The 18,780-nt window shown below is 40.7% G+C and overlaps 1 long non-coding RNA gene across 1 annotated transcript; it reads right to left on the bottom strand.

Annotated features, from left to right (window-relative positions):
• Positions 1–8,025: 8,025 nt before the first annotated feature.
• LOC122166310 lies at positions 8,026–11,769 on the bottom strand. Its single transcript, XR_006170765.1, has 3 exons — positions 11,658–11,769; positions 10,322–10,439; positions 8,026–8,192 (listed from the first exon to the last, which is right to left on the bottom strand). It is a non-coding gene; the product is annotated as an uncharacterized LOC122166310 (long non-coding RNA).
• Positions 11,770–18,780: the final 7,011 nt, after the last annotated feature.

Below are 18,780 nucleotides of genomic sequence, written 5' to 3'. Positions count from 1 at the left end.
TCCATTTGCCAGCTCTCTCACTTTGGCATTCCTATTTTTTCACTTTAGCTTAGGATATAAATTTCTTCACTCAGGTGGATCTGTGTATTTATCAGCAGAACATCATATGAAAAGTCTAGAATATTTTTTTTTCTTTTCCAGTTTTACCAGTTTAATTATGCATTACTGATCACTACCAAGACAGAATTGGGGAAACTGTGTAGTCAATTCTGTCTTCCAAAGGACCCTCTCATGCTATTGTCTTAGGCTGGAAACTCAAGGTCAACAGGAGGAGAGAGCCTTTGGCTTCTTCAGAAGTTTGCATTAGGTTGTTCCCAAGAGAATTTTCAATGTTTGCAGAAGCCACCTACAGCCTAAATGTGGTGTTCAAAGTTTCTTACGGTCCTGTAAAAACTGAGTCATCATGCAAAGTAAATCAGGTGCACTCCTGACAAGGAAAATGAAAGCTTCAGGACACTCTGCGATACGCTTTTTGGATACTGTCCTTGGTAGGATTCCTTCTGTCACCCTTAAGAAAGGAAGTTATCTTGAGTATCTTCATCCACCCACCCACGTTCCTTCCTCCCCTGAATGCCGCAGTGTAATTCAGGCTGAGTAGAGATGTAATGGAGAAGGTTGAACGTATTGGAGATGAACAGCATTCACTCTGGAAAAATTCACTGTAGCTTGGGATTGTTGGAGACTGAAATTAGATTTTACATCTTTTAAGTATATAATTGTAGCTGAGCTGAGGCTGGAATGAAAAAAAGCTAGCTGAGGTCAGGTGTGAGGCAAAAGCCTCTCTCCTGTGCGGCCTCAGAAATTGGAGAAAAGTTCAGCCACCTTGTCCAAGATAGTCCATGCGAGCAGAAACCTCCTAAGGATTCTGTCCCACAGGTGCTTTCTTCTAGAAGGAAAGATATAGTCACCTGCATAAAATCCTCCTCTTTATGCACTTACTCATGTAAACATCTGTCCAGAAAATGGCTCCAGATTTTCTAGATCTATTCAAGATCTATTCAGCACTCCTCAACTGTAAGCAGTAATACTGTTCTGCTGTGCAAACTTAATCCAGTTTCTGCACTTAAGTTTATTGGCTTATTAATTATGTAATGTCTGTGCAGAGTGTAAAATGAAAGACAGATGAATTTACAGCAATGTTGTGTGCTTGCAACAGCAACCTAAGCCCAAGGTTGTGCTGCTCTTCCCTGGAAGAGCTGGGAGTCCCGTTGGGTCCTTGTGGTCCCAAGTTCTGTCCCACAACCAGGTCCAGCCTGCCCACTGGGTCTGTGAGTAACAGCAGATTTTGAACCATCAGGACCAGGGCTGCTTCTTTCTCCTGCATTTTTTTCATTACTTTATTTTCCAGCACTGTTACTAAAGTGTTGTGCATAATTCTTCTATTTAATGGTTTAATCAAGGCATCTACTGCAGTGTTTTGTATGAACGAAGTTCACAGGCAGCTGAGAACCCAAAGCAAAAGAAGTGAGCAAAATGAGTGTCCCAAGCTAAATAAATCCAACCTACTGATATATTTGTAGAATTAATTTCATAGCTGAATCATGTATTGAAAGGAACAATGTTAAAGCACTGGCTTATGTATCACTAACAAAATTATATGTATCCAGGTTGATCACACTGTTTGCAGGAGCTCTTCACAAGGATATTGATTTACAGAGAGTTTTAAAACTGAAAGTATGTTCTGGAGCCTGGGATAATTGTAATGTGAATAGGGAACCAGAAAGGAGAACAGAAAGGAAAAGACCCATTTATTAAGGAAGCAACAGAAAGTTCTTTATCAGATTCAGACCTCTCCTTTTGCAGCAGGGCATTACGCCATCAGAAAAAAATTGTTTCATACCTATAAATGGCTAAAAAAGTGCTTGACGTATTCTAGCTGTAAAAAGCTATACCCTATGAATGTTCCTACTTCCAGTGAAATCAGCATAGAACCCCCGTGTCTGCAATTAACTAATCCAAATTCTTTCACTCCTTTGCAGATGGGTGCCCACACCAGATGAGGTGTGTACGTTACACTTACATTATATTCTGATGAAGGTACATAGTGAAGATCTTTTCTGTGTTCAGATGGTGATTCACGTGAGGAGTACTATGAACTGCAGTCTTGTTTGTTCATACCAAATATACATGAAGGCTGCCAAGCAAGTTTGGGATTTTCCCTTTTATGTTCACAATGAAGGTTACAGTTTGTCTACATTTGGTTGGCATGGATTTCCTCTTTTCTTTGAGTTTAATGAAAAATTAAAATGTTTGATTCAAACTTACACAAAGATACAAATATTCTTTTCAGTAGCAGATGGAGTCCAATTTGGGTATTTGTCCATTTATTTCAGATAATGCTGGGTCAAATTTAAATTGATCATATTTTTAAAAGATAATTTTAGCTTTCAAAGATAAAAAAAGTCAACAGAAAGACAAAATCAAACTTCCCAAAATGTCTACTGTGTAACAGTGATCAAATATTATACCTGAAGAGATTTAATTAGAGAAAAAGTCCTGCTTCTGCTCACTGAGGTTTTGTATTAGTGTCTGTGAATGTTTACGGTCATCTTCATGTAGTCATCCCAAGCCCCACAAAAAGTACACCCTTTTTTAAGAACACAATTAAAACAGCCTATTCTACAGCCACCACATCTTTCTGTTCTTCCTCCATTGTCTGCTTGTTCCTTCTTTAATAGCTGCTGGTCTCCCCTACATCTGCTGCTATTTGCAGTAGCCCATGTATTCTCCTGTTATATAATTTGAGATGCTACTTTTTATTCCCCCTCCTTCCCTCGCTTTCCTTCTGTTCTTATGTGGTTTGGTGACAACACTGCTAAATGTTATAAGTGTTATAGTAGCAAGTCTAATCTACAGAAGTAATAAATTGAACTTTGCTGGCACACCTTATATATGATTAAAGTATACTATGTGTGGCTAGCTTTGTCAGCTGAATATTAAGGAAGGTGTCTGTGCAGACTTTTAAAGTATACTTAGAAGTGACATAACCTTGACTCTAGCCTACCAAACCCATACTATTTCCTGTCCATAGATGAACGCTTTGCTGCATGGTGTTTGGGGTTTCCATTTGTGAATCAGTCTAGAATTTCTGCTTCAGTGAAAGTGATAGATAAAACAACCATTAAAAAAAAATCCCTTTACTCTTCTTCCCATCAGCGTGGTGATATAATTCGTGACACAGGAAGGAAACATATCTGATAAGCAGGAGAAGCAGTGGGTTTACTTACTGTTACAGAGACTAATGATACTCTCTTAACAGGAAGGCTAGGAGTTGTCTGTTAGTAAACCTTTGGTTGCTGTCAAGTGGTCACTGGAGAAGGATTTTACATTTACACACATCATCTGGTGTAGGCACCCATCTGCAAAGGAGTGAAAGAATGTGGATTAGTATATTGCAGATACGTGGGTTTTACGCTGATTTCACTGGAAGTAGGAACAGTCCTACAGCTGCCCCAGAGGACAAGTGGAACTAAGTTTAGTAACTCAGGTAATATTTAACTAAAGAACAGTTAAAGACTAACTTAAAGTGAGTAATTGTTAATAAGGAAACCACTGTAGCAATCATTCCTGAAACTGCATTCTTCTTTTTTGCTACTTGTTCAGTTTTTGTTTGTTTGTTTGTTTCCCTAGTTAGTTGCAGTGGAAAAAATCCATAAGAATTTAGTAGAATTTTAAACTATGACATCAAAAGTAATGGCTTGCCTAGTCTGGAAATGGCTGGCACAGCTTTTGCAAATACTCTGTTCTCTACTTGCTATGTGTTCATTCTGCTCTAAGGGTATCATTATAGTTCTCTTTGGAAGTGGATTAGCTAAACCACAAATGGCTCTTTTGACATAGAATGAAATAGTTCATCTGGAGAGTTGGTACAGAATGACTACTATGCTTCAATTTCACATCTTTTCTTATCCTTAAGCAGCTCCTACATGTAGTCGAATAGAAAATGATACCCTTAATAGGTGTTTTTGTTTTAAGTCTGCATTAGAAGAGTTTTGTATCCATTTGGTAAGTTCTATAGATTGCCATTATAGCTTTTTATACTCATTTAGGTACTGTCCAGTTAAGTCTGCTACAGATTGTTTCAAAACTCAGTTCTGGAGAGATGTGTCTAGTGGGTCAAAAAGGAAGTTAAGTGACAACTTACATGTGTTGTAATGGGGTTATTTCTTTACGTGTGTATTTGTGTTCTTTAAGAGAGAAACTTCCAGGCAAGAGCCTGATGAAACCCCACTGGGAACCCTGCATGTATTTCTGCTACATCATGATAAAGAAGGATGAATCAAAACTAATACAGTACATAGAAGGGCTGCTAGGAAAAAAATAAGATAATGACTTCTTTTAAAATTTGTTCCAGGTTGTTAGGCAAATAAAGCCTGAGAAATAGTAGGATTGTTGTCTATGTAATTATGAAATAAAGAAGATGGCAGGGAAAGAAGTATTGTAGGTAAGTGATAGGGTTTGTAGAAAACTAAATAGGAGTAATTTGTATATATTTCTGAGCGACATGTGAGCAATGCCACAGGCAAACAGGTAAATGCAACCTGTTTTAGGATGAAACCTGACTATTTGATGTGAGACCACTGGAGTATTCTGGTGATCTAAAATATTTCCTGCTGTTTCGCGTACTTATTTTCTTTAGAGAAGATCTGAAGTTGTTCTTAAAAAGTAAGATTTTTAAAAGGTTCTTAAAAAGTAACTATTCAGTAAATAAATAAATTAAAAATTAAAAAAACAAACAAACAAAAAAAAACAAACCCAAAAAACAGAACAAACAAACCCAAGCAATCCCGGAGGTTCCCGTATCTCACCTCATTACCTAGCAGCTCCTTTAGTCTGGAGAGCTAACATAGGCGTTACTTTTTGGCAGGAGAAGTACTATCTCTTGTCAAAGTAAAGAACTGATTAAAGTAGGAAAAGAGCAGAGAAGAGAGGGATTTTTTTTTCCTCAGTGTTACTATCGAGCAGTTCTAGAACAATCAGAAAACTCTTCACAGAAAAGCAGAAACAAATAAAACAGGAATGTGGAAAATTTCCCACATTTTTAGTTGTTTAGAAGCCGAGTTACTCCAGTTTTAGGAATACGTATTTGACAGAAGATTGCAGGAAATTTTTGTTTCTCTCACATGCAGTTCATTGATTAAATATATAAACAGGATGTCTATAAGGGCAGAAAGTTTTAAAACAGGATTTGATACTAAGCAAGAGAGCTGCTAGTTCCCTTTTAGCTATTTGAGTTTCATCTTTGCTTATCAGAGCTGTTTTAAGGCACAGTAATTTCCAAGTGCACTACTGGGTTGTGAGGTAAATAATCTCTAGAGATGAATTTACTAAATTTTTTTTACTGTAAATGACAATAGTACACAGGGCTACAAATTTCCCTTGTAAATTCTGACCATCCCATTTGTTTTCTAAGTTCCAGTATGGAGTCAGGACCTCTTCTGCTAGTGCATTAAGAAGATGCGTTCTCATGCCTTTCTAGAAGAACACGATCCATCAGCTGTGTGTAAGGGCTTGATTAACATCCAAGAGCTGAGGAATTTGAAAGAGCCCTTTTGATCAAGTGAAGTGAAGAAACTACTTATGTATTTTTTCTATAGGAACAAAAGCCCAGTTCCCAAGGCTAATAAAATACTGAGAAAGCCTGCCTTGGTTTGGACCGCTGTTCTGTTGGTTGTTCCACACTTCTCCAGTCTGGAGTTTCAGGTAACATGGGGAATCTTGGAGAGTCACTGAGGTCAGCCAAGGCAGAGCAGCTTGCAGCTGTGTAAGTATGAACAGAGGTGCAGGTGACCGAGTGTTGTTAACATGAAGCCATGTGATAACTCCAGCTTTTCACTGGCTGTTCTAAATGACACTCTCGTGTGAATACACCTGCATTTTTTACTACTCTGTTAAGAAACTGTGTGATCAAAACACTTTCCCTATGAATTGTTAGGTTACCAAATTTTATACCAGTCCCCCATATACTAATATTCTACTTAATTCATATGAAAAACTATTTCTACAGTATTTCACTAACTTTTTTTTTGCATCATTGTTCCTTTCCACGTATTTTCTTTATATTTCCAACTAGAAATGGTCACTGTCTGTAAAATTCAGGAAACAATACACAATTATCTAAAAATAGGTAATTGCTTTTATTTCAAGTTATAACTTTTATAATGGTTAAGAAAAATGAAATGATTTTACTCTTTAAACATCAGCTATACGTGTTAAAAGAAAATATGTATAATGTGTTTTCATTTTCAATTTCACTTTTAGTACAGTGTCTGACATCAGATTCTATGGAGAGACTTTTATCTGTCTCGTTTTCTTGATTTGTTCTCACAAACCGGAAGAATATCTTATTACAAATGACAACACAAGGATATCAAACTGTTGAATGACTTCTTGATAAAAATCCTATTACACAATCTGCATACTTATTTAATACCTGACCAGTAGGGCTTCAATAATCTATCCCAAGTCAATATGCAGAATCTCTCTGTCTTCTTCGTAGAAACACAGAACAGTTTGTTTTGGAAGGGTCCTCAAAGCCCACCCATCCCAGCCATGGGCAGGGCTGCCCACCAGCTCAGCTGCCCAGGGTCCCATCCAACCTGGCCTTCTGCACACAGCTTCGCTGGGCAGCTGTGCCACTGCCCCACTACCCCCTGAGTAAAGAAATTCCTCCTAATACCTAATCCTAATTTTCTGTCTTTTAGTGTAAAAATGTTCCTTTTTTTTTTAATCATTACACTTCCTGATAAAAGCCCCCCTCCTTCCCAGCTTTCCTGGAAGCCCACGTTAGCTACTGGAAGGTTGCTATAAGGTCTCCCTGAGGCCTTTGCTTCTCCAGGCTGAATAATCGCAACTCCACCTCCAATTAACATTTTGATTTTCCTAACAATAATAGCAACTCTTTTTTCGTCACTTCTTACATTTTCCAAATGCAATGTAATGAACAAACACCTTTCATTGGGCTCTGTCACACTGTGTGTTAGATGGCTGTTGTTTATCACATGACACGTACGTCTCTCCAGCACCATCTGCTTTACCTGCTAACCATGTGAGCCTTTCAGGGCAGAGGCATTTCTAACAATGAACACTCAATTCAGGAAAATGTTCCAGTACTTTTCTGGTGTTTTCATGCCCTGATACACTTGATTAAAACTCCTCTGCTGTTAGGTATGCTTTGTCATGCAGTGGGATGGCTGGAATATCAGCCTGCATCATGCGGCCTGCGATGGTTTGTTCTGTCTAAGCCCTGCCTTGTGATACCTGATGCCTGTGCACGTTGCTTTTAGTTTTCCTTATTATCCCCTCACGGTGCAAAGCACCTTCCTGCATTTGGCTCAGGTTGGGGCATTCGAGTTGCAATAATTCAGTGTCATTTCCTTTTAACTTCAGCGACATTTTCTTAACTACAGGAGAATGGTATCAGTGCACACAGAAAGTTCTTATGTCCTCACCTTAGCTCTGCACTTGCTTGGAACCCATTCAGCATTGAGTTCAGCAAGAGTTCAGCCACATGGCACACAAAGGGCAGACCACGGTCTGTGGCATCTTATGTACAATGATTACAACACGTTTAAAAAATGTGTCTTGCCCTGCAGCATGTTCAAGAAACTTGGCACACATACATGGTGCTCTGCATAGCCAGAATCTACCACTTTGTAGGCTGAAAGATTATGCCTTAATGTGAGAAATGAGAAATTAAATTTTCTGCTTCAGGGTTCATTTTTGTTCTATAGCAGCTAGATTCCTGCGTCTATCTGGACTCTCTAAAATGTTTTTATAGCAAGTCACGCTTGCCAACACAATATTAAATGGTCTCCAAACGCTGTTTTAGCTGACTTGTCATGTTTTCTTCACCATACTTCACTTCTTAATCACTGCCTCCCATTGCCAATAGCTTATGCCCTCCAGAAGGCCATGTTTAAGGGTTAGTAATAAAATACTGAGAGATTAATATGAGGTTGATGACAGATCATTTAATGCAACTTTTAGCAAAACTCCCTGGTGTCTAGGAAATTGGCAGGATGCTGTTGATGGCTGCTTTCTGATGTCATTCCATTAGCAACCAAGGGTTAAGACTCTGAGGTTATTCTCTTGAGTTGAATGGAACAGGTTTCTCTTTAATCTTCAGTCCTCTCAGGGAATTGTATGAGGTGTGTTTCATTCATGTATATTTGGCATGAAAGGGGATCTTCCTAGATTACAAAACAAGATTTATGTTACTGTCACAGTATCATAGTTAGTAAATTTAAATATTTTCACTTAGATGTGTGCTAATACTTCCAGAGAGGGCAAAAGAGCCTCACACACATGGATCCACGTTGATGTTCTGAAATTGCATTGAACAGACTAGGTTTTCTACATGTTCTATGGGAAATTTTGAATGGTTGCCTACATTGCCAAGCACTTGGATTTACTGCCTTACTGATTTCAAAACTGTAGTCTCAACAACTCAACTAAAATAATAAAATGTCACACCTGTTTTTTTCCCAGTACCAAGCCAATACCTTTATGCCATCCTGATGATACAAAAGAGTTTTCAAAGTGACTGCAGGTGATGCAAGCTGATTTTAATAGGGATGTTCATGCAGGCACATTCCAGCTGACTAAGAGCAATGATAAATTGGCTCTGGTAAATTCATCAGCCACAGTTTAAGATACAACTATTCCTTTGCCATTGGTTACCAGTAGTTACAGAAGGGGATACCTATCCCAGCTTTTCCTACTTCAGTTCATGCTCAAATGCCTTGGTTCCTTTGAAATGTTTTAAGGTAAGAAAACGCATGATGCTTATTTGCCTTTTATTAACAATGGAGTCAAAGAGTAAGAAGTATTGACTTTAAATCTGGGAGAAGTGCTAGAATGAAACCCTCTCCTCTAAGACAGTGGGGTTTGTCATCCTCAACTGCTTTTCTGCTAGAATTTTAACCCAGAAGTTCAAGTCCTGTTCAGTATGGGGAAGGGAAATGGCAGATGATACGGATACCCAGGGATAAAAATGAGCATTGGTTATCCCTGAAATCAGATGATGCTAGAAATTTCATGCTAGATTAGTCCTATGTGAATATATTTTCAGGATGCATAGCTGTAACATTAAAAGACACCAAAAGCAAATGCCTGCTTGAGAGAGTAGGTATTCATACAATTTTACAGGTGTCTACATCAAGTGAAGCAAGCCTTATCTGCCCACCCCTACCTGCTCCTTCTCCCACATTGCTCTCCTTCCAGTGACGCCAACACAATGTTTCTAGGTTTTGTAATAGGCAGTGCAAATGGTTGAAAAGTAACCTTGAGTGGAGAGGGAGCCTTTTTTGAGCACAGGTTGTCTGATCCTGTTCACAGAAGGGCTTGACAAAAAGAATGACACAGTTGAAGGGGGAGAACTTGCCATGCCAGGGAGACAGAGAGGCTGGTGGCAGGAGAATGCCTTGAATCAGCAGGTTGTGCTTATCACCAAACACTGTGTGTCACAGACCAGCTTTGGCCTCGTTTGGTATCCAATATCTGTATACATAAATGGGACGGATAGTCTGTCATTTGATATCTGCCTGCACATCTTAGCTGCCTTGTTACTATGCTCTAGCTGAATTCTCGGACATTAATAGGCAAATGCTTTCTAAATTGATTACTTTCAAGCAGATGAGGAAGAGTTGCCAGTTACCCAGAATTATGCTCTTAATGATCATAATTTCTCTGGAACACTATTGAATCAGATGTAATAATCTGAATAGATTTCCCTTCCTCTCCATTCTCCTTTGGGTATAAACAAAGTAGAGAGAACTTTGTAAGAATTTGACTCATTTTTAAGTTTCTCTATAATTAGAATAATCACTTTTATTTTGTACATGGATGTATTTTTATAGTATCTTCATAACTATTTGGGTGACATAAGCGTATATTTTTAAATAAATATATGCTTTGAAGAGAAGGCAGTGTATATGTTATAAACTGGTTTCACCTCTATCTTGATACATGCTGAAGTGTTACTGGTTGATACCCAGTAGGATATTACTCTTCATGATTGCTGTTTTCAGTATTTAAAAGCCCTAAAATTGCCTTTGCAGTAGTGTGACTGTGGTACTACCCAACACTTCTGAATCCTGTGAATCATGAAAGATTGGCAGTCCACCCATGCATGAATTCACTCTGAAGTAAGGCTTACCATCACCAGTCAAATAAAGTCATTTCGAACTGAGCACTACTTGTAGCTTCCTTTTGTTTAATTTCAGAAGGAGCTGAATAACATACAGTAGTGGAAAAATAATGTCTTACATGGCATCTGATGTACAGAACAGTGGTTCCCAACCAATGTGGCAAGACTTACAGGCAAGGAATGAGTCTGTGAAGTTCAGGAATGTGCTCCATGGGACTCCCCTGAGAGCTGGAAGGCATTAATAATTCCCTCAGGTGAGGTTCATCTCCCCAGAAGTAAAACACTGAAACTGTTAAGAAGTTTAAAAGAGAAATTGCACTTGATGTAAAGCGTGTTCTGCTTCTAGTTGAGAGAGAATGAATTGAATGAGTGAAGCACACCTTTCGAAAGTGCTTACTGATTGTGTCAACAAGTTTACGTCCATGCTTTTTAAAAGAAGTTGCCAGAAATTACAGTTCTGTAGCAGAATTAGCAGAATAAATTATTCTTGTCTACAATCAGTGATCAAACTCTTCCTGAAGCGGCCTCCCAAACTTTTTAAAAGTGGCTGCAGACAGCTGGTGTGTTTTTTTTACACATATTCTCTCCTGAGCTGCTTACTTTATAAATCTTTATAAATTACTTAAACTGTTCGCTGTGTGCATATAGAAACCTGAGAGCATGCCATGTGCAGCACAGCGCCATGCAAAATAAAATAATGTATTATGAGAAGCAAACCTGATTAATTGGCAGGCCACGAGATAGCTATTCTTTCTGAGAAGCAGAGCCAATAGTCACCCGGGACTATATTAGAACAGTGCTGGTAGGGAAACCACATTATGGTGCAGCATTTTCACCATTACATGACTTAGGCAAGAGTGACATGCTGCAATCCTCTTGTGCCGTAAGTCAGTGCTTGCTGTGAGGACTCAAGTCGGTGCTTCTGCATGTGCACTGTGAGCATGCACTGAAAATGCTGGTTCAGGTTTCTCTGGTAATTAACTCAGAGCTCGCACTCCTTTCATTCAGTGTTAGCATATACCAGTACCCAGCTACGATTTGAAATGCTCAGTACTGCACAACGAGAGGCGGTGAGGCACTGGTACAGCTGCTCAGAGAAGCTGCGGTGCCCCATTCCTGCGGGTGCTCAGTCAGGTTGGCGGAGCCCTGGAGGGCAGCCCTGCCCATGGCTGGGTTGGGGCTGGGTGGGCTTTAAGGTCCCTTCCAACCAAAGCTGTGCCTTGATCCTACAGTGACTATGGTACATGTACGACTGGTGCAGCAGCAGAAGCTGTGCACTCAGGGCCGCTCAGAGCTGCTGTTATCTATGCATCCTGCTCTCACGAGGGCGGGCTGCTGGGCTATACCTGGAAGGCATCAGAAAATCCCAGCGACCATATTTTGTTACTCATGAAATACAGTCTATAAATTGTCTTCGGGGACTCTCCATCCAGATAACCAGTGGGTTCAGAATTTTCATTTACAGGATTTCAGCTTGCCGAAACAAGGGGAAGTCCCTGTCACATACCATAACGCTGCATGAGTCCGAAATGCCTGGAAGTTACACGACAAGCCTCGTTGACTCCCATGTACGCTCGGCGACCCGGCCGGGCTGAGGGGGCAGGATTTGCGCACGAGCCTCACGCCTGACCCCAGGGAGGCACGGCCGCCTCAGTCGGGCAGAGCGGGAGCGCGCGAGAGACACGGCGGCTGCGGGATCGCGCTCTCCTCACGCGCGCCCGCCAACGCCGTAACTCCCGCAGCCGCTAACGGCCTTCAGCGTCCCGCCCTTCAGCCGCGGAGGCGGAGGCGCTCGGCCGGGGAGCCACAGCGTCCCCTGGCGGCACGAGCCCTCCCGCGCGCGGAAAGTGAAAGGCTTTCGCTTGAATTCTCGGAAAGGCTGAGGGAGCCGCGCGGAGCGGGCCGCCTCTGGAGGAGAAGGCGAGGCCCGCCTGCCGCCATCGCGGGGAGCCCCGCTGCTGGCCGTGGGGCTCGGGCCAAGGAAACCACGCTTTTACTGCTGGGTAAAAATAGAACGTTCGCAAACCGCTCTCCAAGCTGCCCGGTTGGGTTTATGGCCATCGGGAACGTGTTGGGATGCAGTGAGCTGGGTCTGGCAGTGCCGTCAGTAAACCCACCGCTGTTCTCAGAAATCATCCGTCATCCCGGTACAAATCCCAGCAGCCGTGGTGTGACTGGCTTTGGTGACTGCTGGATGCTGGCTTGTCATTAAAGAGCCCAACTCAGAACAGTTTGCTTACATGCAGTCGTGTTTCAAATTAACAAGAATCACATCAAGATGATGCAAGATAGACTTATAGCCTAATGCAAGAAATATGTACAAATCTTGCACAAACCACGTGTAGCAATTGCGTTGTTTTGGCACCAGGAAGAGTACGTTTGCTGACACACTGCTGAGTGAAGGTAAGAAGCAAAAGATGCGATGTTGCAAAGAACTGTGCTTGCTGGGAGGGAAAGACTCCGTCCGCTGGGGCAGGCAGTGCTAATCCAGTGTCTGACCGTCAGTCAGTGGGGAGAAGGAGTGGAGTGGCAGTGTGTAAAGTGCATCTGAAAGCTTGTTTCACTTCTGCTTGGTGCTGCTTACTACCAGCCAGCAAATAGCTGCATACTGCCTTTGGACTGCTCAGCAGAGCTGCTCTGGGGATAGTCTGATTGAGAAACATGTTCTGGAAATGCCACATTTCATCGAAGGAGACGGTGAATAGAAACCTTGCATTTGGGTTCATATTTCTTACTATCTGTACTAGAAGATGTGAAATACCCCATGGTTTTCTGGTTTGTTTTTGGGCTACTCACGGCACAGCACACTCGTGGTTCTTGTTGGAAGTGCTCTGCACAGATGTGAATTAAGAGGTCTCGGTATGAGCTGGACCTTTCTACTTTTGAGTAATCAAATTACATACAAGAACTGAACCATTCATTAGAGCACTAGCAAAAGGACTAGCAAAAGTCTAGATGGCATGAATTGAATTCTGCCCTTTGTTATACCTGCTGGGATCAGCCATTGGTTTCATTCATGCTGAAGTCTCTGCTTTTAAGAGGAGAAATGTTGATTGTTCATGTTGGCCCTAAAAATATCTGATTATGTTCTTCCCTTTTTTTATGCCCAAGGTCCTAATATTTCTTTTCACTACCTTCATCCCTGGGGACAGTGACAGTTTTTCTTAGAAAACTCAAAAGAGATGCAAGAAACTGTCTTCTTCCACAGACCACATGTACTTATTTATGATTTATCAGAAATGTGAGTAGTTGGGGGAAATGCTCGCTCTGAATTTCTGGGAATGGCAATAGCTGAGGGATCCCCCATATTATATTTCTCTCTTTTTCTATTTTCCTATCGTATTTTGTCTGCAGGTGGCACTGGCAGTTATCTCAATTTCTAATTAAAAAGCGGAAGATGATATTTTCCTCTATGGTAAATAATTACGTAGCTTTTTGGCCCAATTTCCCATCTTTGCCAGCTCAGGACAGTGGCATGTAAATCACTGAACCAAGCTACAATTTCTTGTATCGTTCCATCTAATAAGTATTGCTAGCATGCCCTTGAAATGGATGTTTGTAATCATTTCCGTTATTCTTACTCTGGTACAGTAATGTTCTGTGTTTTGCTCTATTAAATACATGCAGAATTTTGACAGTAGAGCCAAATAGAATCTCTTACCTTTCTTTATGAATGAATGTGTACCTCTGAGTATTTTATGAAAAATTACTCCATATTTCTTGAATGGATTTCTCACTTTCAACCTATGATTTTGGCTTGCTAGTTGCCTATGTGACCTTCCAAAAGTTTACAGATAGAAGTAAGTTTCTGATATCATTTAGTGAGAGAATTACACCTACCTCTCTAAGGTGAACCAAATAGCTGGATATCCAGGTTAAATTCTGGTCCAAAACTGACTGAAAGGCTGAAGGGCACAACTTTGCCTTGATTTGTTTCTTAGTAAAGTAATGAAGAATAAGGTAATGGGAGGTGTTTGGTTGGTTCCAGGGCTCAAGAAACTGACCTCAAGCTCCAAGTGCTGCTTGCTCCTTGCAAGGCCTTATGTTACGGAGATTTGTTCATCTACTTCCAGTCAAACATGGTTACACTGTGATAGGAATGTACTGAAAATTAAAACTGTTATTGTAAAAGAGAGGAGCTTATTTTAGTACAGAGAGGTTGGAACAAACTTTTGCTTATGTGTTTTTTCATTAATAGATTTTTTTTTTATATTTAAAGGAAAATAATTTTCACTCTCAGTAATGAAATGGTCCACCTAAGAGCAATACATGGAATACTGTAGATCTCTCAGCAAGTCTCATGGGTTGGACTGACTTCCCATATATTTAAAAATGTAATCAAATCCCAAAAAAGCAGTTAAAAAAAAAATCTCTCTCATCCCTACTCATAAATCAGGAACTGAAACACCCCTTTGTATCCTGCCTGGCTTTTCAAGATGGGATTTTAGTGCTTCAGAAAATTGCCATGATTTTGTATTTGTGCACTGTGCAGTGGTAAAAGAAAGCTACAAATTCATTTGTGGTTTCTAAGCACTGCCTATTACAATACACATTAAGCCAAGTTTAACAAGGACTTAAATCGTGGTGTACGTTTTTGATTGTGTGCAGATTGTTCCTAGAAGAAGAATATGTGATAAAATGCAGTAAGTTGAGCAAATTCAGCTCAACAAGCACGCAAAACAAATGCAATGGTGATGCTTAAGAGGAAGAAGTGTGGGAAGATGATTTATACATTTGGGAAGAACTGGTAAATCTTAAACTCTTCTGTGAGTTACTCATGTCATCACGGGCTGGGGATTAGGTGCTTTGGAGTAATTGCCATTAGTGATGTGCTTGGCCTCCCTGCTATGGAGAGGCTACGGAGCACACAGTGCGTGCGGCAGCACTGGCGAATGTGGTTGAGTTTGAAGGAGCTGGAAATGCTCTGGGTTGTGCTGGAAGGCTTGGGATCCACAGGAAAGAGATTCCATTGAGAGCTGTGCTGGGGGTTTGTGCTTTGAGGGGAATGGGGGGGGGGCGAGGGTAGGAGTTAGGAAAAGGCTAGAACTGAAAAAGAGCAAGAGTTGGAGAACTGTAATTTCCAAATTTTTCTTACCCTTTAGTGGAATACTTTCACACGTTTAATCCAGAGAGAAAGGGACATACTTTATATCCCTCTTGGCTTTCAACTTTTTCTGCCAGAAGAACTTCTGTGACACCTTTGGCACGGCAGAATATTTGTTTTTCAGTTTAAAATGGTAGCTTACCTGTTGAGGTGGGTAGAGGAACATTATTGAGAGCTTGTGGCTTTCTGCCATAAGGCAGATAGTGCTATCTTCCTTTTTGCAAGCCAATGCATATAAAGTTGCACAGGTCGCTTTGCCCAGCACCTCTCTGTGAGCAGTTTATATTACCTGTAAGCTGATTCTCATCTTACACTCTCTGAGGAATAGTCACTGAAGTCATTGTTTCTTTTGGACACCAGGATTATAGCTTGTGCCACTATTTAGTCACTGTTAATTTTGACCCATAGGTGTTTTGGAGATGGATATTTGCCTACACTGCTTCTAAGTCTAGCTTGTTGCACTCTTACTAAGTAGAAGTCTGGAAGGGACAAAAAGGGACCTCCCTCTAAAATTTAATCCAGATCACGTGCATTGTATGGCACACAACAAGAACCACAGAGTCCTCTGCCAGTCCTAGATCTTATAAAATCTAAACACACCAATAATCACGGAGTCTATTTTTAAATGTTTACCATGACTCTCAAAGGCACATACGCATTTAACATCTGTATCTTTTTAAAGTGTTGTTTATTCTAATACACCACATCTCTGGCAATAATTTTGTGCTAATTGCTCAGAACATGCTGTCCTTTGGGAGGTTATAAATTTAAGTATGACACTTACTCTGTTTTTTCAAATTTACACATATTGAATAATTAACTAACTCAAGATCTTTGGGAGCTCGAAGTGCCTGCCTATTTCACTCCAAAAGTATGGATTTATTGCCATGAGTCAGAGAAGTAGAATTACCTTTTCCTGAGGTTGGAGTGATCTGTCTTTCCATGTAAGATGCTACTATGGCAATGTCGGTTGTGTTACTAGGGTGACCTAAAAACACTAACTGAATGTCTTACACAGAATTCGTTTTAAAGGAAACTGAGCGTTACCTTCTGTTCCCTCGCTAATGCATATGGTTGGCCATATTTAGAAATACTTTTTAGTTCTTGAATTTTAGTTACTTGAAATTAAAAGGATTTAAGCACTGTTGAAGTCATCACAATTCCAGCTCTCTGCTGCCTAAGTCTTCACTTCTGTTCACCTAGGCATGCACAGACATCAGGTTTTACCATCCATGGTTGTGCAGACCCATAGCTCTTGCCGTGTGCCCTGAGCAGGACTCTGCTTTGCTGTCAGGATCCGATGTGGCGTTCATGCTGAGAGCACACACATGTGGCAGCTGTGTATGTATTTAGGAGGCTCACTCCCAAATGTTTCTTCCATGATGGCAGTACAGATTGCAGATGGCAGAGGTTGGCCTGGAGACACAGTATGTTCTCTTTAGAACTGCAGGGTTCTTTATCAAGATAACAGGGTGGGGTTTTTTTTTGTTTTTTGTTTTTTTTTGTAGGGTATTTTCTCCAGACCTCGGGACATTCCTATTTCTCTTTTTCATTCACATGCAAAGTAGCACACTAATGATTTCCTACTTAAGGAACAACCTGAAATGCCAGACATAACTGGATATCCTCTCAGCATCTAGGACACTGACTGTATATGTGTATGCCTGTGAATAACAGAACTGAGGTTTGGCAAAAAGAACAGAGACCTATGGTGTACGTCTCATAACATGTGGAGGGAGGGTGTCAGTTTTGAAGGAATCTAACTTTTTCTATATTTGTGACAGGTCAGCTTTTTGAATCCGGTTTCCAGCGTGTAATAATTGCCTTGCAGTTTCTGAGCTAGCAGTGTTTTCTCTATACTTCAGAAAACTGTCACTAAATAAGTGATCGAATAACCGTGAATGCTGGTAGGGCTGGTTGTACAAGTGATCAACATTAAAAGACAATTAAATGTAAAAGTATCTGGCTGGGGATGAGGGGAGAACTACTCCAAGTTTCTTCAAATGGTTGCGATGTGTTTTTGGGAAGAGTTGGAAAATGGCCCTCTGACAGGTTCCATGTCTTCCTTGTCTGGTGTACACATCTCAGTGCATGGAAAGTATTATTACTCTGGAATTTAAATATGTGTCATATGTGCCATAGTCATTAGTCTGGAGTTTCTGGTTTTGAGGGGAGAGAAAGATGAGAAACCAAAGAAGGAATTAAATCAGATCTCTCCCCCTGCCTGAGGCCCTTATCGTTTCTTTTACAATTATGCAGATCTCTTGTTATGCAGATGCCCTTGTTTCATGGCACAGGACCTCCTGCTGCCCTGATATGGCCCTAGATACACTGACGCCTTACTCAAACATAGGATTGTTCCTGTTCTTTCCTGGGTCCTTTTGTCTCAGAAAACTTGTCCCTTTATCTAGCTCTTCTTCCAAGTGGCCTTTGTGATACTCACTGGCAGTGCACACCTCCTGCCCTCAGGCACCTGGAGTTGGCTCTCAGAGTCCAGGGTTCAGTGGCACAGGTAAAGGAGCAGCCGTTCTTATCTCAGGGTGGGAGTTTGGCTGGCTGACTGCCTGCACGTGTGGGTCTCTATGCTGAGGAACTGGAGGCTAACAGCTGACTCTGCTCCGCAGTAGTTTTCTGTCTCTTTACAGATGCTGCTCTAAGTAGTCATCTTCTTAACTTCTGCTAAGATTGCTTTTGCTGCTGTAGCCTTCTTTGGAAAGCACTTCCAAACTTCCCTTGTGTTGTTTGTTGTTACCTTTTTCTTTACTCTAACCCTCGTCTTCTGCCACAATGACTTTTTCTGGCCCAAGTGTATTTATTATTCCCCCTTCCAAACATTTGTACAGAATTCTTGCCTGTGCTGAAGAGGATTTGAGCATGTCTTTTTTAAAAGACATTGGCTCTCGCACTGAATGAAAGCATCACGAGCCAAAGCACTCACTTTCCCAAAGGCACAACGCCTTTCGTAATTTAGGCATTTGTTTTCAGTGTTATTATCAATTATGCTATGCTTTTGTTCTGCGCACACTTTAGATGTACTGTAGTCCCCTGCAAATATTTTGGAAACCTACATGTGTGGTTATCTGTTCATTTGAGTTTGTAACTGCAGATTTCTTCAGTAAATAGCTCCTAGAGGAGATTATCTGTGAATCTATTTGCATGGAAGTAGGAATCTTAAGTCTATTTGTGTAGTGTTTTCTGTAGACATATTCTTGAAAGATTCTATCCACGTTACATATGGAACTGTGCAAGCTACTGCACACAGAGAAGGAAGAATGTGGTGTGTTATCTTACTTGGAAATACTGGGTCACACAATTAGAAAATATTCCATCATTCATGTGTAAGATAGCAGAGCTGACCTTCTGCTTGCACTCTCAACAGTGGCATTTCCTGCTTTTGAATACGATTTTGTGCAATTTAGTATTTGCTTTAGCTTCCTGTAGAATAGTTTCTCTTCTCTTTAGGGGAACTATTGAGTTGTTTCTATAAACCAGCTTTGGCACATTCTGTACATTTGAGTAATAACTT

Source organism: Centrocercus urophasianus, unplaced genomic scaffold (genome assembly GCF_019232065.1).
Source record: "Centrocercus urophasianus isolate 14NV4802_14NV808 unplaced genomic scaffold, USGS_Curo_1.0 seq_10, whole genome shotgun sequence".
In the NCBI taxonomy this organism is placed as follows: domain Eukaryota; kingdom Metazoa; phylum Chordata; class Aves; order Galliformes; family Phasianidae; genus Centrocercus; species Centrocercus urophasianus.
This window is presented reverse-complemented; position numbering and strand designations above follow the sequence as displayed.